A 22,421-nucleotide genomic window follows, 5' to 3' on the forward strand; every position below is an offset into this window, starting at 1 on the left:
TCAATGTATATTTATATGCACATAATGTATATATTTATTTTCTAATAAATCCATTTCTTAGTCAAACATTATACATTAATTTTGAGAATGAATATAGCATTTATTTTCTCCTGTGTGGACATGCTGAGATATCTGATGTGGAGAAGGACCAATGATCCACATTGAGTGCAGAATTTCATTTATTCCTTTGATGACAGGACAAGAAACACTTTCTCTTCTTTAGGTATTGCCTAACAGTGTGTGTCTCAGGTAGTTTTAATCTTGGGAAGATTGTGACTGTGACAACTCTATAAAGGAAGATACCTATGCTTTTGGTTATCTGAAAATAATGGTGACAACTCTAGTATATTAGGTGTTGCCAGCTTCTGGAAGAGAAACTTCCAAATTTCAGTTCCTTAACACAATAAAAATATATCTTTCACTTACAATACTCCTCATTAGAAGGCAGTTTTATCCTTTATGATGATTTAGAGACTCAATCCCTATATTTTGGCTCCATTTTCTTTGGTGAATAGCTTCCAAGGCCACACAGTAAAGGGGACAGGGCACCAAACATCATTCATGTGTAGGAGGACTTCCATTACTTTCATGGGCCAAACTTGGAGGTGGCATATATCTCTTCTGTTCATATTTTATTAGATAAATATTAGTAAATGGCCAAACCTACCTACAAGGATAGCTGGAAAATACAATCTAGTTGGATGTTTAGGAAGAAGAAGGAATAGGTATGGTATTCAGTTTGCAGTTTTATTTATTTATTTTAGGACATAGCAGCACATCTTTCCAATTGAAGCCCAGGATGAATCATAAATTCTTTAATTTTTTGCAAAGAGAACCTAAATTTAGATGTGGGATTCTGGTTCAGCCAAATTTCTTCCTCATATTCAAAAATCATGTGATTGCACAGAAAAGGTTAAGGTTTGTAACTTGCTGGAAAGCAGCATGAGAAACAATCAGAAATATTTGGAGCTCTTCCTGAAAGTGGCCTGAGATGATCTGTGAAAATGGTTTGCTATTCATATGGTCCAGACAGCTCCACAAAATCATGCAAATCAAGAAGTTCAAATCTTCATGATAACTGTAAGAACACCCCTGAAACTTCCCAGGTTACCAAGAATCTGCATTTCTGAAAAGCCGCCAAGTGTCTAAGATATGTCACATAAAACTAGTAGTATATACCATTGGTATGGTTAATAGGCATGCCCAAGCATGACCTATTTGGAAAATCAGGCTTCTATGAAATATATATTGATTAAAATGTGCTGTAAGATTTCCCTGTCTTATAACAAAGTACATGAGAAGCATTTCTCCCACCTTAGATGAAAAGAGTATTTGTCTGTTAATTGATACTAAGTCAGGGCCTCTTTTATACAGTGGTTACTTTTAGCTTACTGCCTCACTATCTGAATTATCTCATTGCCCTGAGACCCTTTTAAATTTTAGCATATTGTGGTTAAGTTTTTTAATTGACTGTTATCAATTTGTTTCTCTTTATTGCCTTATAAACATGGTTGCTTAGTTTCCTGCTTTGTGTATATGAAAAAAAAAATCAACATGCATACCAGTAGGTTTTTTAAAGACTCTGAAGTAAATACCAATGCATTTTAATGTTGGATGATGTTAAATGAGGGGGAAATTGCTTTATAGGCCATTGGCCAGAGCTTTCCAATTTGATTAATATCTCACATTATTATTGTGAAACAATCATTACATATAGGCCTTATTTAATGGGATTTCATTTTCTAGAAGAATGACCATGTAATTCCATGTTCAACATGAAGTTTTATGAAACCTGGATCACTGTGTAATGTCAAAGCTTTTTTTGCATTTTTGTTTTATAGTGTTTGGAACTTTTGCCTTCTCACTACACACATCAAAATGATTCTTCTGTGATGTAAAATAAAGTAAAAGTAGAAGTAATATAGGAATTGTAGTTTTGTTGTTGTAACAAAATACTTCAGAGATTAGATTCTTAGATTAACTAGTTGAAAAGGCCTTATTTGTGTTTCTGAATTTTGAGGAAAACATGAATAGCAAGACATGGTAAGGGAGATAGGAAGAATGGAGAAAGAATGAGAGTATATGTTTATGCAAGCAAAAGTAGGCATGTTATGGCTCCTTTTCTTTTTTCCATGTTTTTACTAAGAAATGGCTGTTTATTCAGAATTGGGCTAAGAAAAATAGATGATGTGGTTCTAACCACCTTCCTTAATGAGAATATTTACTCAGAATAAGCAAAAAGTTTCAGAAAATTTCCTTTTCAAAAATATTATAGATTGGAAGATCTGGGAAGATTATGGAGGGTGATTAACCAAATAATAGTGTCTCTGGTCCAAGTAAATCTCTGAATTTGGAGTTCATAAGTTAAATGATATGTAGGAATTTTGATGCTGTGTTGCCTCAGGTATTTTAATTAGGAATGCACATATCAGTATGGAAAGCTCCAGCTAGGAGGAAGGAAAACACAGTAAAAAGTGGCAGTGAGAATAAAGGAAATACACAAAACATGAAATATCTGGAAAATATTTGACTATTTTGGTCATTCCTTTTCCAGTAGGCGGGGAAACGATTAGGGAGGTGCTATGATAGATGGACTTGAGATTAACAGATGGTCAAGTGATAGTGTCAATATGGAGGAGTTGGAGATTTTGAGAATAGAACTGACCATGGCATCTGAAAATTCTTTGGCATGGTTACACGGGGAAAGATAACTTCCAAAAAACAAAGAAATAAAAAAAAAATGTAACTCATACAGAAACTTATAAGGACAGCATGGAGAGAACGAGATGGGACAATCAGGAAATGATTTCAGACTTCACAGTTGTGAATTTTTACTTATGGAAATAGAAGGGATAGGGGACATTTTAGGAAGTTAATGTTGGTGCATTTGAACTTTGTCTGATGAGTGGAATTTTAAGTATTGAATTAATTTAAACATTTCATTTTAAAGCAATCTCAAATTTTAGAAAAGCAGCAATTTCTGTGCAGAGAATTTTTTTTCTTAACCAACAAGAAATTATAGGGATGCTCTGTCATCCCTGAATACTTTAGTGTGTATTTCTAAAATGAAGGACATTCTTCTAATCTACTATAAAACCATAATAATGATGAAATTAACACTAACATATTGGTATAATTAATCCTCAGGCTTCACTCAAATTTCACCAACTATCCCAGTTATATCTGTTTAGCAAAATGATCCAGTTCAGAATTAAGTAATTCATTTAATTGTCATGTGTCTTTCTTTAGTACAATGAGCTAAGACTAAAATAATGTTTCCTAAAAGAAACATGTACAAATTCCCAAAAGCATCAGTGAAGATAAAATTCAGAAACACAAGTAATGGTTATCTTCTATGCAACATGAAAAAGGAAGGAGTTCAAGAAGGTAATGCAATGTTAGTACATGATGTAGAGATAAGAAAACTATATACATTTGCAAGTTAGAAAGAGCAAAATAAGCTTCATTAATGGCAAACAGAAAGCTCAGATATAAAAGAAGATGATTCCAGAGTACTTTCAGATTTCAAATGAATTCAACATTGTTAAAATGAATTGCATCTGTACAACCATAGAATCTTGCATGTGTATGTATAGTATAACTGCATACCTTGAACTATGGAAAATGGCCAAAAAGACAAAGTTCCAGTTCTTAAATCAACATCAACCTGCAGGTTTCTAGTGGAATGCTTCAGGGCTCTGTCCATAGTACAAAACTATTTAGTATCTATCTTGATTACTTGTTGAACACACTTAACAAATTATTATTATTATTATTATTATTATTATTATTATTTGTAGAGTTTCTTATTGAATCCAGGTCCTCACACACACTAAGGAAGTTTGCTATCACTAAGATATACATACCCTCAGCCCTAATTATCAAATTGTTTACTCTGGGATAGAACATATACTGACTGAAAAAATGAAAACATGAAACTGTTTTGACAGGATGGAAGGATGAATCAAAATTAATAAGATAAAATAGAATGGTTAACTGATTTTTTTTGACAAATGTACAAAGGAAATTCAGTGCAGAAAGGATAGTCATTTCAACAAATGATCCTGGAATATTTGGACATCCATATACAAAAAATAAAGATAAAAATAAAACCTGGATAAAAATCTTACACTTTACACAACAATAAATTCACAGTGTACCACAGACCTAAATATAAGAAGTGAAACTGTAAGACTTCTAGATGAAAATATAAGATAAAATTTATATGACCTTATGTTTGGTGATACATTTCTAGATACAACACAAAAATGCTATTTACCAAAGAAGAAAATATTGACAAGTTAGCCTTTGCTAAAATTAAAAACCTGCTCTTCAGAAGAATCCTGTTAAGAGAATGAAAATATAAATCACCAACTGAGAACAATATCTGAAAATTACATATCAGATAAAGGACATATATAAAATATATAAAGAACCCTTAAAATTAAATGATAAGAAAACAAAGAGCCTCAATTAAAATAAAAATGGGAAAATTGCTGGGCACTTCATTTAAGAAGATGGCAAATAAACATCGGAAATATGTTCAACATCATTTTTATTATTTGGAATGCAAATTAAACTCACAATAAAAACCCATTATAATAGCAAAAATCCATAAATCTGAAAGTACTTACTGCTGGTTAAGTTGTGGAAAAAGATGTTTATAAATGACTTCAATGAACTCTCATTCACTACTGGTGGGAATAAAAGCTTGTACAGTTCTATTTTGGATGTCAAATAAATAGTTTCTTACAAAGCATGTTCAGTCTTGACCAACAATACAAAATAATATTCTTAAACGAGTACCCAACTATTCTAAAAATTTAAATACATGGAAAAATAGCATACACAGTTTACAAAAATCAGCAGCAACCAATTTGCCCTTCAATAAGTGAATGGATAAACTGTGGTGCTTCCCATGGGAATACAGGTGACTAATTCCAAAACTGTTATACATATATACTGGAATTGAATGGCTAAGTAAATCAGTGGCAAATGTTGGGAGGCTGCTTTCTCACTGTTGAAATGGCAAGCTATGGACAAGTGGTGAAAAACAAAATGACTTATGTGGTAGTGAATTAGATTTGGAGACATCAGTAAGAGCTCAACATTTTGCCTAATATAAAATTCAAACTTTTAGCTGGGCACAGTGGTGCATACCTGTAATCCTAGCAACTTGGGAGGCTGAGGCAGGAGAATCACAAGTTCAAAGCCAGCCTCATCAACTTTGTGAGGCCCTAAGAAATTTAGCGAGACTCTATCTCAAAACAAAAACTAAAAATGGGCTGGGAATGTGGCTCAGTGGTTAAGCACCCCTCGATCCAATCACCTGTACCAAAAAAAAAAAAAAAAAGAAAATATCAATACATTTATAAATATTTATAGATTTGTGTACATACCCAGATTACTATACAAACATATTTCCTTTTTTTTTTTTTTTTTTTTTTTTTTTTTTTGGTTAGCTGAGAAGGCCTAGTAGCTATGGCACCCTGTTAGAAATGAGCACATCCCAAGTCCAGCTTTTGGTTTCAAATAACATTCTGCAATGAAACAAGGCTGAGATCTTTGGAGAAGTGGCTGGTTCTAGGACTGGGGCAAAGAATATAAGAAGTACCTGAGTATTTTGTAGTGCCATAAAGTAAGGAAGTGCTAAAAAAAAACTAAAAGAGGAAAAAGATGATAACAATAGTAATGATGGACATATGACAAAGGACACAGGAACAAAATGAAAGAACTTCCAATGACCAGAGATGAAACAATTAAGCAACACAACAAATAACACAATATTGGATTATAACTCAAAATATAAAGTCTGTGCCAGGCGTGGTGGTGCAGGCCTCTTATCCCAGTGGCTTGGGACACTGAGGCAGGAGAATCGCAGGTTCAAAGCCAGCCTCAGTAACTTAGCAAGACTGTAAGCAACCCACTGAGACCCTGTCTCAAAATTTTAAAAAAATGGCTGGGGATGTGGCTCAGTAGTGAAAGCACTCTTGGGTTCAATCCCTGGTACCAAAATTTAAAAAAAAAGTTTGTGACTCTAACCCAATGTAAATTATTGAATAAGTAAGGAAGAAAGGAAAAAAAATCTCTTGTGCTAAAGAATTCCAAGTAATTCTTGTAGATATTCCCATCTCAAGGGGGTAGAGCTTAAATTTCTGCTCCTTTAAGTGTGGATTATGCATTGTGAGTTCTTTCAATTGAGTACCTGGAAAGCAGAGAAAATGGTAACATTAAACTGGAAAACCCTGACCAACACTACCTCAGCTATGTAATCAAGGATAACATCACTAGTGATAAATCATATCAATTACATGTACTTTTTTTAAAAAAAATTAAAATTCTTTTTAGATATATATGTTTTCTTCAGATGATAGGATAATAGCACTTTATTTCTGTGGTCTTCTTTTCAAAAACCCATTAGTCAAATTTAACCATGAAAAAACATCAAAGATTCCCCTAATTAAGGGAATAATACAAAAGACCTGGCCAGTATTCCTCAAAATAATTAAGGTGATCAAAACAATGAAAGTCTTAGACACTGTTACAATGTAGAATTGCCAGAGGAAATATGACAACTAAGTGTAATAATGTTATCCTGGATGGGATCCTGGGGCAGAGAAAGGTTATTAGGGAAAAACTTAAAAATATTTGAATGAAGTATTAAATTAATGTTTGTGTCAATATTTCTGTTACTAAGACAAATGTGCCATAGTAATGAAAGATGTTAACAATGGGGGAAACTAGGTGTGGGGCACATGGTTGTATCTCTCTGTACTATCTTTGCAGTTTTTCTCTAAATTTAAAACTATCCTAGTTTTTTAAAAGTTTAATTAAAAATGTAACTGAGATTGATACAAAATATCTGTCCTTGGATTAAAAGTACTCATCCTTTCTCACTGGGTTATTACAGAAATTTTCTACTTCATCTTCCAATTCTTGCTCTTCTACATAGCACAGCCAGAGATAGTTTTTTAGAAAGATGTAAATCAGATTAACTCATTCTTCTCAGAACCCTAAAATGTCATTCCATCATACCTGGAATAACATCCTAATCCTGTAGCATGGTATATAAAACTATACATAATTTGGTTGCTTATTTCCTACTACTCATCTATTACCCATCTTTTTTCTCTTTGCTGGCTACAGTGACTTTTTATTTCTCAAATATTTCACTTGTAGGACATACCATATGTAATTATTTTGCCTAGAAAGTTCTCTCTCCTAATTTTTGCATTATTTGTTGCTTCCTCTTGTGTTAGGTGTCTTTTCAAATGTCATCATCTCCTAAGTGACATCTTCTCTTATACCATTGTTGTAGCCTCTTTATCACCCCCTTTTAAACTACTTACCCTGCTCTTTTGTAATACCATATGTTACTAATCATTATAATATTTATGCATTAATTTCTCATCACTTTCATCTATTGATACATTTTTTAAACCCCCAAATTTTAAAAAGTTGCCTTTTCCTAGGGGCAGGTATTTGTTCATATCTACATTCTTGTCTACAAAAGTCTGTAAAGTAAGTTGGTGCATTCATTGGTTACAATGTGGCTCTTCTAATTAATTGCAAGTTCTATGAAAGCCAAGAGTGGAGTTATCAGACATGCTGACAAATGCTTAGACTTCATTACTAGACATGACGTATCATAAATAAAGGAAAGAAAGAAGAGGACCACTTTCAGGATGTTTTGTCAGTCTTTATCTGGAGCTATTTGTTCTGTTCTGATAACCACATTTTTAGGAGGTCATGTAAAAACTGAGTTTTTTCCAAATGAGTGCAATCAATTATAATATGTTTAGAAAGCATCAGTTAAATATAATTAAATTGAGCATCATCATCCTAAAGAAAACCTGGGGAGATATTGATATAGATGTATATAAACTTTTATTTATTCAAATTCTTTAATATCATGGAAACCCTGTTATGTGCCAGGTACTGTGCAAAGTTCTGAAAAGAAATTGAGTTAGCATATGAAGGAAAAATAATTGCTTGTATGTAGACTTCTTGCCTCCCAAAATTGTCATAGACTCTGATTTGAGAATTTTTTGGTTGTCCAAATTTTGGTTCAACATAATAAAACACATTTTATTAATAAACACAGTTAATAGACTATTTAAGCTCATATTAAAATATTTAAGCTCATATTAGACATACTAGAAATGCTTGAGCAGCGATTTCCTGGTTATCTTTCCTATATGGCAGAGGAAGGATTCTTTGTTAGAAAAAAATAAATACTGGACCAGTTTGCCTCTATGATTGATTCTGGGGATATCAGGTTTCATGCAGGTGATAACATAAGCTATAAAATGCAAGAATCCTAAAATGCTACTTAGAAAATTACACATTTTCTCCACTGCTGGCAGAAGAATTCTTAGCTAGTATTTTCTGTGTGGCATTCTGATAGCCTCAGGTCAATGCAGTATTTAGGCAGAGAAGAAATTAGATTAAGGTTAGGTTAACTATTGTTAAACTTCTTTACAGGAAAGTGGAGGAAGTCCAAGACTTGATTTACAATCTTGTCTCCTTCGCATAAAAATAATGAATGACAGAGAAAAAAGAACCTCTAAAATATTTTATTCATGCTCTAAATTATAACTATAATCTTCCCTTCAAATGGGAATGATGATTACAAAAGTTAATAAATACTAGATTCTTGAATAGTTGTGCAGTCCATTCAACAAACCTGCATTGTCATACAAAATGCCCCAACTTATATATAGTGAAAAATGCAAAGCATTTATACAGTTATTTTTAAAAAGAAATTTTGGTGGTAGGGAATGGAAATAGGACATATGGCTGAAAACTTCTATGTCTTTACATATATAAAAGTGAATAATGTATTTTGATTTTTATTCCCTCTTTATTGATCAGAAGCTTAGCAGAAAACGTGGCACACTCTAAGGAGTTACTGAAAATTTTTTTTTTAAATAATGAAATTGTTACTTACAAAGGAATAGGGAAAATTAAGGGAATCAACAAGGTATGGTAAAGTACTTAGTGTTGGTAACAGCAAGAACCCATTGCCATCTCTAGGTCTGAAGGGAAAAGGGGAGGGAGCTACTATAGAACTAAGTGGGACAACAATGAAATTAGAAAAACTGGAAAAATAGGAAAACATAAAAGTTTGTATTCAAATGTTTATGTATGTGTATATCACAAGAACTAAGTGACAACAATGCCTGAAGGTCTCCCTGACAGGGTCTATGATCCTAGATAGATAAATGCAGCCACTACTGAACTGCAGCCAAGCAGAAAGGAAACAGGAGAATAAACATGCTAAACTCTCTTTTCTATGATTTCCTTTTGGTGATTCCAACTAGCCAAATTTACCTGGAAGCCAGAGGGCAGGGAAACTGATTGATAATATTCATGAAGGTCAGCATCATGGGAAAGAGCCTTTTTCAGCCTCACTCCCTTGTTGAAAACTTTGCAATAGTTTCCCTTTCACTCAGTAACAGGCAAAAGTATGATTAAATATATCAACAAATGGTACAAATATATACCACTAAGGTATGGTATAATACTAAAATAATAATGTCTAGTTTGTGGGCTTGAAATTCAAGTAGAATTTTAATATTGGACAATGTTAGCAAAAGCCTGGGGATGTATGGTTGGAATTGAAATATTTCAGAATCTTTACATTGTTCCACAGGAAGGTAAAAACATTAACATTAGACATTGGAAGAGTATGTTTGCTAAATTATCAAGAATGATCACAGAATGAATAAAGAGATTTTAATTTCCAAAAACGTGAAAAGAAAAAAAATGCAAAAATAAAGAGGAAAAAATACTTTAACAGCTTTTATGAAATAAAAAAGGGCAAGTGTGGGAGAAAAAAATTAGAAAAACTGGAAAAATAGGAAAACATAAAAGTTTGTATTCAAATGTTTATGTATGTGTATATCACAATATGTGCAAATAGACAAATTTTTCCAATTAAAAGACAAATAGAGTAATACTGAATTAAAAACAACATCCAAGCTAAATGATATTAGGAGAGTTAGAGCTAAGAAAAAATAGAATTTCTTGAAAGTGAAAGGATAGAAAAAGATCCAATGCAAATACCAACCACAAGAAAATTGATATCAAATTCTATACATATATTCTAAAATAGATTTTAAGATAAAAAGTATTATCAGAGCTGAATAGATACAGTACACATTAAGAGAAGGATGAGAGCAACAGTAATACATAATTTCTCCTTACTTGTATGCAGATAATAACATAGCTTCAAATATATAAAAGAATATTTCAACAAATAACATTCTTTTAGCATTTTATCTATTAAGGAAAATTACATTACAAACTGAAGAATATACTTTCTTCTTTTAGAAAGTACATGTGAATGGACTTCAGACTGGATTATTAAAAATGTATCAACAAATTTAACTGAATTGCTATCTTACAAATTATATTGTCTTATCAATAAATATGATATTTTTTTGCAATTAAGCTGTAAAACATCTATATTTTATATATAAAAACACACCTATAAATTACTCATGCATCAAAGAAGAAATCAAGGTAAAAATATGAAAATAAAACTGTATAATTATAATGTGTCACATCAAAATTTGTCATGCATCTAAAGCAATAATTATACATGCGTATGTAACCCTAAGTATGAATAACAGAAGAGAAAAAGCTGAAATAAGTGAGTTAATCTCTAACTTGATAAATTAGTAAAATAACAAACTATATTCAAATAATGCAGGAAGAAAATCTATAAACATTAAAACAATTAATTAAATGGGAAAAGATACAGTAGCCAAAATCATATATTGTATTTTTTAAAAGCATTAAGAAAATTTATTAATAATTTCTGGTCACATTGATGAAGAAAGAGGTGGTACAAATAAGCAATTATAGGAAAAACCGCAGATGCTAGCTATTTTTAATTTTCAATTTTTTAATTTTTTTTTTTTTGGTTGTAGGTGGACAAAAACCTTTGTTTTATTTTTATGTGGTACTTAGGATCAAACTCAGGGCCTCATGCATGCTAGGCCTCCACTGAGCCACAACCCCAGCCCCAGATGCTAGCAATTTTAAAGTGGAAATTTTTCTAGAGAAATATCACCAAATAGGAGTCAAGAAACACATCAGTGGTCCTATAACCATTTAAAGTATAGAATAATTACTTGTAAAAACTCTTTCTGCAAAGAATGATGTGATTCCTGCAAAGAATACACAAGACCCAGACACTTTACCAGACACTGCATAAACTGATAAAGCTAGTTTTTGCAAATTCCAAGTTCCTCAATTTATATTATGTATCATGTATAACCTGGTTACCCACATTAAATAAATACAGTGTCAGAAAGGATATGGATGCAAAAACAATTAACACATTATTAACAAATGAAACCAACAATCCAACAATGAACAATATTCATATGTCATCACTAAGTTGGGTTATTTTAGGATTACAAAGTTGTTTCAACATTGGAAACATCTAATATTGTAAATTCACATTAACGTTTAAAAGATGAATAAATATAATCATCTCTGTAGATGCAGATTTAATAAATTCAATAGTTCATGATAAAAAACTTCCCTTAAAATGTATATCAATGACATTTTTCTAACCTGATAAAGGGTGTTCCAAAATAGCAATGACTTAGTATTGAAATGTCATTCAAGCAGGACTGCCCACTCTCATGACCTCTATTCAACATCATAGAGGACCTAGCCAGTTCCTTTGAGACAGTAAAAGCAAAAGAAGCTACAGACATTATAAGCAAAGAAGCAAAACTACTATTCTCAGATAATGCGGTTTTCTACTTAGAACACAGTAAATTAACTCACTTCTCTCTTTATGGAATTGCTGCTGGGAACATATTGAATCTTTTTATATACTCTGTATCTTTTAATCTCTTGTGCCCTATTTTTTTATTTTCATAATGCCCTGTGCCTTATTTTTTAGATCATTGTCTCTATAGCTTTTTTATTTAAAAAATACTGTTTATTCCTTCTTGACTAATTTCATTAACAATTTTTTTCATTTCTGGAAGTTCTAATTAGTTCTTTATTTAAATGTGCCTTTTCATCATGTTTTTTCTTATGATTTTGATTTTTCCTTTGCCAAAATATATACTCTTATGTTTTTGATTTTTTCTTTTATGACCTCATCATTTTAAACATATTTTGAGTTTTTCTGATTACTCTGCTATTATCTCAGATTATTTAGTTTTAATTTTTTTTGTGTAAGAATGCACATTTTCACTTATGGAAAATTGTTTCCTATAATATTTTATAACTTTGAATTGTAAACTCATCTATCTATGATGGGTCATGGTGTCTGGGTGATATGAGCATTCCTCCATATTACTTTTACCTTTGTTTCTGCCAAGAGTCCTGGGATATCACTATCCTAAGACCAATGTCTACCATTAATTTCTCAATCTGAGAGTTTCTAGACTGTGCCAGTGACAAAATGAGAATTTAAGCTAATATCAACTTCAGGTCAATAGAACTCTGGCAGAGAGCGTGTCTTCCTCAACCTCCTCTATTTTTTTTTCTTGAAGACGATTTCACTGAAAGTACATTCAGACTTCCTCAAATTCTATTTCAGTTCCATATTTCTCTTCAAAGAGGACATGGTCTTTCCTCACTTTTTTTTGACATGAACATCAGACTCCAGTGTCCTAAATACTGGCACTAACAGTCACCACTACTTTCATTTTAGACACACAGTAAAAATTTATTGGATGATGAGTGCATTGTGATTGATACCAGGCAGCAGAGAAGAAAAATGAAGATGATATTTTGGGAGAGATGTATTTCTTGGGTCTCTCAAACATATGTTAAATGATACTTTATCACTTACTAAACATAAGATTATTCCTGCAGTGCATTTATTTTGGGAAGGGATGTGTTGGGATGATATCTTTAAAGTGTATGTTTATCAATTTGAGGACCAAACAGCCATGCTAAATATAATGGTTAGTATGAGTTCACGTAACAGGAAAATATCTTATTTTCTTTATAAATTCAAATATTCTGAAGCTTTTATCTAAGGAATAAAAGTGTTTTAGTGATTAGAAAAGTACATAATTAAATTATCCCAAAACAATTCAAATAAAAAATACTATAACAAGTGTATGTGTATGTGTGTGCAGCTCTGGGTAATATAGCCAAAATTTATCTTAGATTTTGTATGGAAAACTGATAAATATATATATAAAATTTCAGTAATAGAGACGACATTTTTACTTGGAATCATTGTATTTTTCAAATATAATCTTTAGTAGTACTGCTACTACTAAAATTATACATACTATAGCATTTAATTCTCATTAGATATTGTACATACATATATGTTATATTAGATATATTCTTAGCCTAACATTACATATTATTTCATTTAGCTTTTTCTCCTAATCATTAAACTTTATTTTTAGGGTAGTTTTAGGTTTATAACAAAATTGAACAGAAAGCACAGAAATGTCCCATATAATACCTAGTTCACACACATTCACAGTCTCCCCTCACTGTTGACATCCCCAAAGTGGTACATTTGTTACAATTGATGGACCTAAATTGATGCATTGTTATCACACGAAGTCCATAGTTCACACTAGTGTTCACTGTTAGTGCTGTAAATTTTATAGGTTTTGACAAACGTGTGATAGCACATATCTACCATGGAATAATGACACAACACTAAAATATCCTCTGTGCTCTGCTCAGCCTATTCATTTCTTCCTCCTATCTACCCCTGATGACCACTGATAATTTTACTTTCTTCATAGTTTTACCTTATCCAGAATGCCATATAGTTGGAACCATAAACTATGTAGTCTTTTCAGGTTCGTGTCTTTCCTTTTATAAAATTTTTATAATAGGTTTATATGCAGTGGTACTTCTGTATTTATATTTCTAAATAAATTTATTTTTAATTGACAAATGGGACACAATGTGATGTTTTGATCTATGCATACATTTTAAAAAGATTAAACCAAGTTAATTAACATATATATCACATGAAAAAATCATTAATTTTGTAGGAAGCATGTAAAAGATTATCAATTTAGCAATTCAGACATAAGACTTTACTGTTAACTGTGATCACCATAAAGTACAATAGATCACTTCTTCCTCCACTGTAACTAAAAACTTTGTGCTCTTTGATCAACATCTCCCCCTTCCCTGCCCCTTCTCCTTCTCTCCAGTCGCTGATAACTGCTTTTCTACTGTTTCTATGAGATTGACGTTTCTTAGAGTTCACATTTAAGTGAGATCATGCAGCATTTCTTTCTGTGCCTACCTTTTTTTCACTTAGCTTTATGCTCTTCAGTTTCATCCACAAATAACTGAATTTCCATTTTAAAGTTATGCAGTGTTCCATTGGGAGTATACATTGCATATTTTTTATCCATTCATTCCTTGATAAATGCTTAGGTTGCTTCCATATCAAATGTCTCATGAATAATATTGAAAAGAACATTGGACTGTAGATATTTTAAACCAAATTGTCTATACTATGTTTTGATGGTCAAAATATGGAACTATACTTCATCTAAGAAGTTCTTTTCTTTCAGTTATATTTAAATGTTTTTCATGAGTCTGCATTTTATACTAGTGGTCTATTTGTAAACACTAATTTAGAGTCAATCAAAGGTAGAACATGGAACATTAAACATTATACTGCAGTTATACAAAGTTTAGGATGTCATGTAGACAAAAACTAGTTTACATTCACAATAGCAGCATTATTTGTAAAATCTTGTATACTTTACTTAATAATATTTTCTATGTTTAAATTTGAGTGAATTGCAAACAAATATGATAATACATAAATATTCATAGTCTGTATTTTTTATAGAATATTTATGTCTCTAGGAAAGCAACCATGCTAAATAATGTAGCTTGAGCCTAAGGTGAGTTATAGATTAACTAAGGCCTGGCTGACTGCCAATATATGAATTCTTATCAAATTCATATTCTCCTTTCTGTTTATTTATCATGACTGTGCATTAGATCAGTAAGCAGGCTTTGGGGGCTATAGCAGCTTCTGAATTGCAAATAAAGCTGTTGTGAACTGAATGAGATTAGCAAAAATTTCTGTAGTAAGAATATCACCATGAAACTGGAATGGTTATGGACATCTGTGTTTTATTAATATTATGGAAATGAAAAGGCTCTAGAAATAAGAAAGTATATATAAAATGGTCTCTGTTTTGATTTTTGTTTTGTTTTGGTTTATTTTTTGTTGTTGGGGTGGGGAAATGGCATCATCATTGGCTTGTATTCACTTATTGGTTGATCAGTGCAATGATGATTTTAAGACTTCATGTGTTTGTAGTCTAAATCAAAATGGCAATGTAAATGTATTTTAGCAATTGTAATTTCCTTAGTGATTTTGCTTAAAATTTCTGAGACAAGTAAGAAGAGATCTCTAAATTGTGCCACCTATACTAATGAATCTGTTTGCTTAAATCCTAAATGGTGTATAATTGGGGGGTAAAATTGGTTTCACTAAGAAGTGTTAGTAAATCAATAGTTTTTATTTTGCTTTCCAAATCAGGTTAACACATATTATTCTATCATTTTAAAAATGTCAAAAAAATCTATCTTAACAATCTGTCTTAAAAATGACTAGGATTTATTCCTGTGAATCAAGGTTTTTATGTTAGTTGTTCTTTGGGTAAAAGAGCATTGTGACCAATTAACAATTAACAATTATTTATTGGGACCCTGGGTCCATTCTTTTTATTTTTTCACTAAAGCACTAATGCTCAGAAGTAAAGAAAAATGCCTTTGAAGTACTTTAAGTCTTGTATCAGGGAAGGAGCCCAGAATTGATGAGTATTTTCAAGCACTGATACATATGAACAGAATTGCTTTTTACCCAAATTAGGTAACTGACCTGTGATAGTTTGAATATTTTATACATGTCAGTGTTATAGTTTGGATATGAATGTCTTCCAAAGGCCCATGTGTTGAAGGTTTGGTCCTCAACTTTGCTACTGGAAAGTGGTGGAACCTTTAAGAGGTGGGACATATGGAAGATCTTAGGTCACTGGGGGCATGCCTTGGAAGGGATTTGTTGGAACCCTGTCTCTCCCCTCTCTCTTTGCTTTCTGTCTGCCATGAGGTGAGTAACTTGTTTTAACATGTGCTCTCACCATGGTATGCTGCCCTGCTATAGGCTCTAAAGCATGAAGGCCCGCCAACCATGTCCTGAAACTTACAAAACTATAAGTCAGAATAAACCTTTCCTCTTTTTAAGTTGATTCATCTCAGGCATTCATTATAATAATGGAACACTAACTAATGTATTATTTGTAAGTTTTATAGATTTTTCTCATCATATTTTCTTTCATCTTTCAAAGCAAATCTGAAATACTTAATAAGAATTAACTAGACAAGTTTGAAAATAAGAAGGCAAAAAATAAGAAACATTTTAAGTAAATATATAGATTAAGAACTAGAGATCACTGTCATCCTTGTTTACAATAGGTTGTCATTAGGATAATGCAGTTTTTGTAAAATTTCATACAAAGCAGACCCCCTTCCCCCTTCACTCTATACCTGAAAAGAAACTTTAAATTCACTTTTGGTATATTTTTTAAAAATACAGATGATAACTCCTATTCTTTTAAAACTTCAAATCTTTTAACTTAGAAAATGTTCAGTTTACAAGAAATTTGATCTTTTTTATAGCTATTTCAACACAGCTTCTGGTAGGTGGGAAATGAATTGGAACTATAATTTATAAAATGTCATTTAGTAGGCAATTGACTTTTCAGCCTTAACCATAACAACATCTTTCATACATGATATTATGTTTTATTAACATAGGTAGTAAAATAGGGATGTTCTTGGTTATAATTAACACAGATTAAAGTTCCTATCTAATGTTTATGTAACTAAATGCACATTTGCCTATATAATAGTTATCAGTCACAGTTTTTATGGTTTTCTTTCAACTAGAAAACAGGGCTGCAGCTCTTATAAGAATAGATGTATACTTACAGATTTAATTGTACTTGTGTCAAGACTAGCTCCTCACTCAGCAGTATGGGGCTCTTCAAACCCAGGTCATTAACATTGGTTGAGGTTATCTCTAAACAAGAAATGTCCTACCTTTCCCTCAGTCAGCTGCTTTAGATTCCAGGCACTTGACAGTTTTCAGAGAACATCTTCTAACTGAAAACTTTGCAATCGAAATTGTTCTTTGCATTGCACACAAACAGCATTGTAAGAATGCAATAGTCATTCATATTGAGGACTACATCCTGTAACCTTTTTCAACTGGACTGAGACTAAATTAAATATGTAACATACCTAGGAGCAGTTTTTGAGAACAGCACTTTGCTTTACCTTGACTACTGAATCATTAAAACACATGTGGAAACATTCCACATTCCTTTGATCTGACCCTTTGGCAGTAAAGGGCCACCTCCTTTCAACTTATACCAAAGTCTTTTCTTCAAAAATAATTTACCCCCCAACTGGTCAGTCAGCCTTTAGGCATTTTCAAAAACATTCACATGTGTTCCTGAATCTGTAGAGATTTATATATTTCTCTCTTGAGTCTGCTATTGCCAATTTCTTATTCTTCTAACTGCATAATATCTAAATACCAATCACCTGAAAACTTGAGTTCTACAGATGCAGAGAGGAATATCAACTGGTTGCCCTTTAATTATTGAGTTTTGAAATATCCCTCTTTTGTCTATTTCATAAATGAGCAGAGAATTAAAATGGCATAGTTTTCAATAGTCCTGTTTAAAAGGAAAACTAATTGCAGGTACTCTTCTTTGAAGAAATCTTCCTTATTACTTGGATACTAGTGTAAAATTTCTTATTAATAAGTATCTCTAAATATATACTACTCAAGATGAACAAATGATTCACAGAAAAAAAAAACAATTATTGGATTAATGAAGTGCTATAAATGTAGTACATCCGGATTTTAGTCTAGCCGTTAGTATTCAATATTCATGTCGCAAGATGGGAAAATATGGCCTTTCAGACAGGTCAACAAAATGCATTGGACCTCTTGATGACATTAAACAATCTCTTATTCTTTTTCTAGGTTATCATCAGTTTGATCCTCAATAATCTCTTCTCTCCTGTCCTGGGCTATTCCTTGTTTTCTTTCTGCTGGATTCCTTATTATCCTGTTTTGAATGATTTCTTACTGAAATTATTACAGATAAAAAATAAAAAGGAGTATTACAAATGAAAATAGTAGTGTTATTGAACTTCAGTATTGCTCAGGAGAAAATGTGCAAACTAAAACACAGAAAAAATGGAATATGAAGATAAAAGTAAAAGAGATATAAGATATGGTGAAAAGTTCTAACATGACTGGATTCAGAAAATGGATATTTATATATCTATTTGTTATTTTGATATGCCACTTATATTTATGAGGGATTGACTTATTAAAAATGATTATTTAGCTTTCCTAACATCATTTATTATATAATTCTTTGCTCAGGGATTAGAATCCACCTGTATCATTTGTTAATTATTATGTATTTTAGTATTTTAGAACTTTGTTCTCTTTTTCACTGATCTGTGTGTATAATCCAGAACTGGCTGGATTTTTTTGGTGCCAAGGATTGAATTCAGGGGTGCCCAACCAATGACTCACATCACTAGCACTTTTTATTTTTTATTTTGAGACAGAGTCTCACTCAGTTGCTGAGTCTGTCTTTGAACTTATGATCCTCCTGCCTCAGACACTGAGATTATAGGCATGTGAATCATGTCCAGCTTATATTTTTTAATTAATATGGTTTCATGTTTGAGAGAACAAGTCTAACCTTATTCTTTTTGTCAAGAGATTCTTGACTTTTAGTATTTGTTTTCTAAAATGATCTTTAAAGTCATTTTGTCAATACTCAAATATTGTAATTTTTATTGTAGTTATCCTTTTAGATTCACTTGAGGAAAATAATCATTTTGAAACTGTGAGTTTCTATATGAGTTCCTATAAAGGACCATGCTATTGTTTTGTATTTATTAAGTATTCATTTGTATCCCTAAGTATGGTAATTATTTTCATAAATGTTCTACAAAATATTTTTTTTTGTTAAATCTCTTCCTAAGTATTGTATATATACATTTTGGTCTTATGTAGAATTTAATTTCATTTCACCAACATTTCCCAACTGGTTATTTCTGGTATACAGGAAAAATTAGTTTATTAATTTATAACTTGCCACCATATTGAATCTCTTTTATTGTTTTTAGATGATTCTCCTTTAATGTCTAGAAAGATATCATTTGCAACTAATTACAGTTTTATCTCTGCAATATTTAAGTATGGTGAGGTTTTTATTTGGCATATGTCATTTTCTATAACTTCTGGCAATGTTGAATAAAATGGTAATTTTTAGCAATGAGAATTGTTAGCTCTGTATTCTGTATTTTCTGAATCCCTTTACTCACTATTAAAATATTTTGTTAATTACCTACTATATTATAGTCTATAAGGTTAATGTAATTCCAACAAAATTTTCAACAATATTTTTACATTGACAAATTGGCTTAAACGACATTTCAAAAAATAAACACATGAGAACATGGAGAAACTAAACTGATTAAAATACAGGAAAAAAAACCCTTTGCATTCATTACCTTAAAAGGAACTTATATTCCAGTAGAAAGGACCATAAACAAATACAGGTTTACATAATAATAAATGATGAAGCCATAAAGAAAATATAATTTGAGAAATGCAAAAGGGGAGGACTGTGAAATAAGGGTTGTATTTTAAAATTGGGAAAGACCCTTTAGAGGAGTTGACTTTTGAGATAAAATGTATAAGAGGAGAAAGCAGTCATGCAACTCTAGTAGAAGAGTATTGCAACAGGAAGAGCAGTCAGTGCAAGGATTGTAAGAAAGAACAGGTTTGTCATGTTCAAGGGACAAGAAGGTGAATGTGGCTGTAGTGTGATTGGTGGATATTAAAAAGGTAGATTTTGAGATAAAAGAGGCAACGTTCAGGTGTTCTTCAAACCACAAAGGGAAGTCACTGGAGAAATTTAATCAAGGGAAAGAAATAATTTGATCTTTAAGAATACTTTGACTGCTGGGTGGTAGACAATAGAGGACTGAGAGTAGAAACAGGAGGACTAATTTGAAGTTTTTATAATTATCCAAGTGACAGGAGTTGGTGGCTTGAGCCAGGTAGCAAGCAGTGCTAACATGAAAAATGTCAGAACTCACTATACATTCTGGTGCTAATGCCAATGGGACTTGCTGATCCATTTAGTAGGTGAAAAGTTAGGGCACAAATGTGGAAGGTGCTTAGCTCTCTGACCTGAGGAACTGGTTGGATAGTCGCACCACTTATTGAGAAGGGAGTAGATTTGGAGAGGGAGAAAATTTTACTGGGAGCAAGAGCCATTTATTTTTAAACAAATGTTAAGTAGAAAAATGGAAAGGTTGAGAAGATTATGAGTCATCAACTTACAGCTCTTTAAAGCTATGGGAATGGATGAGGTTGTCCAGGGCATGTATGTTAAGAAAGAAGTATTCAATGGCAACTATTAGAACTTGGGAAGACAAAGGGAAGTCAACAAAGGAGAAGGTAGTGAGACAAGAAAAGTTAGATGTATGGAGCACTGTGCTAAGTACACAGTGGTGAGCAAAGCCCAACCTGGCTCCTACTTGCATTAAGTATTACCTCTAGTTTAGTCTAAGTTTTCTCTTTTTTCTTTCTCTTTCTTTCATTTTCTTTTCTTCTTTCTCTTCCCCTGCCTCCCTCCCTCCCTCCCTCCCTCCCTCCCTTCCTTCCTTCCTCCTTCCCTTCCCTTCCCCTTCCCTTTCCCCTCCCTTCCTTAATTTTCTTTTCTTTCCTCTTTCTCACCAGTACTGAACCCAGGGGCACTTAACCACTGAGCCACATCCCTACCCCTTTTTTATTTTGAAACAGGGCCTCCCTAAGGTCCTTAGGGACTCATTAAGTTACTGAAGCTGGCTTTGAACCCATGATCCTCCTGCCTCAGTCTTCCGAGCTGCTGTGATTACTGGCATGCACTGCCACATCTGACTGTTTTCCTGTTTTTGTTAAAATGATATACAATGTACAAATTTATGAGGTACAATGTGGTATTTCAATACATGTATATGTGGTATGATGATCAAGTCTAGGCAATTAGCATATATGCTTCTAATGATGGTGGTAATGCCTCATATTTCATCTGGATGGCTGTTTTTTAAATTTGTTTTTAATGTTAATCAAGTACAGTACTATTTCTAATTTAATAAGATTTAATTTTAAAACCATGAATGTTTTTATCAGATGACCTGTCAACTTCTATCAGACAGATCATACATTAATTGACTCAAAAATTAAACCAATTTTGTATTTCTGAAATAAACTGGTTTTGGTCATGGTGAATTACTTTAAAATCCTCTAGACTGACTTTGGTATTAGTTTCTTTAAGGTGTTTGCTTCCATGCTTGTACATGATCTGGTTTTCGTTTATGCCACTATCCCTTTTAGGATTTGGTATCAGGATTCTACTAACTTCAAGAACCAAGTTAGAAAACTCATTTTTATGTTTCAGAGAAGCATTAATTATATAGTAATTAGTTTACCTTATAATATTTGATAAATCCCCATTCTCTCATAAAACATGTGGGTCATGAACATTTTTGTACTATGAATATGGTTTTATTTGAATTTTTACTTTTGCTTGGCTATTTTTGCCAATTTATGCTTTTGAAAAAACAACCATTACACTAAGATTTGCAGGTTATTGAAATAAATGTAGTTTTCATATAATATTTAAAATCCGTTTTTATGGTATCTCATTTCTGACTTCTCATGTTGCATATTTGCAGTTTCTCTTTTCTCTTTCAAATTTCCCAGAAGGTGATAATTTCATTTGTCTTTAAAATGTATTAGTTCTTGGTTTTGTTTATCAGTTCTAGTCCTTCTTATTTTATTTTGCTTTGTAATTAAAAATTCCTTTCTCTTTGTTCTTGTTTATTTTGCTATGATTTTTCTAAAATCTTGAGTTGACTGCTGGGTTCATCATAGCTTTTTCACATTTTGATATGGAAATAACAAATGTTAGGGTTATAAATAATCAACGGAACAAGTTTTGCCCACGTTCTGTTTATTTCATAAATAAGCTTCTTAGTGTTAATTTGTAAACAATTTGATCATGCAATTTGGGTACTGTTTTAATTGCATTTACTCCAGATTGAATTTTTACATTTCCAAGTATTTGGAATCCTTCATTCTTTGTTATTAAGTTATCTACTATACCAGATTTATTAAGGTTCTATTGGACTTTTTGTTGTTAATATTCCATATATTTTGAAGGAAAAAAGAAAGAATGTGTCTTGATTATGAGGTATGGAAGTTTTGGCAATGATCCTCTAAGCCAATTTCATTATTTTTAGTATTTAGGATTATTTTTATTCTTCCTTCCCTTCCCTTATTT

General features: G+C 32.0%; 1 protein-coding gene across 1 annotated transcript in view; it reads left to right on the forward strand.

The window, feature by feature from the left end:
• LOC306651154 (uncharacterized protein) overlaps nucleotides 1-22,421 on the forward strand; it is a gene marked incomplete at its 5' end in the record, with an annotated part of 1,066,319 nt that overhangs the window by 282,793 nt on the left and 761,105 nt on the right. The gene's annotated exons all lie outside the window — the stretch shown is intronic.

Source organism: Sciurus vulgaris, assembly GCF_902686455.1.
Source record: "Sciurus vulgaris genome assembly, chromosome: X".
In the NCBI taxonomy this organism is placed as follows: Eukaryota; Metazoa; Chordata; class Mammalia; order Rodentia; family Sciuridae; genus Sciurus; species Sciurus vulgaris.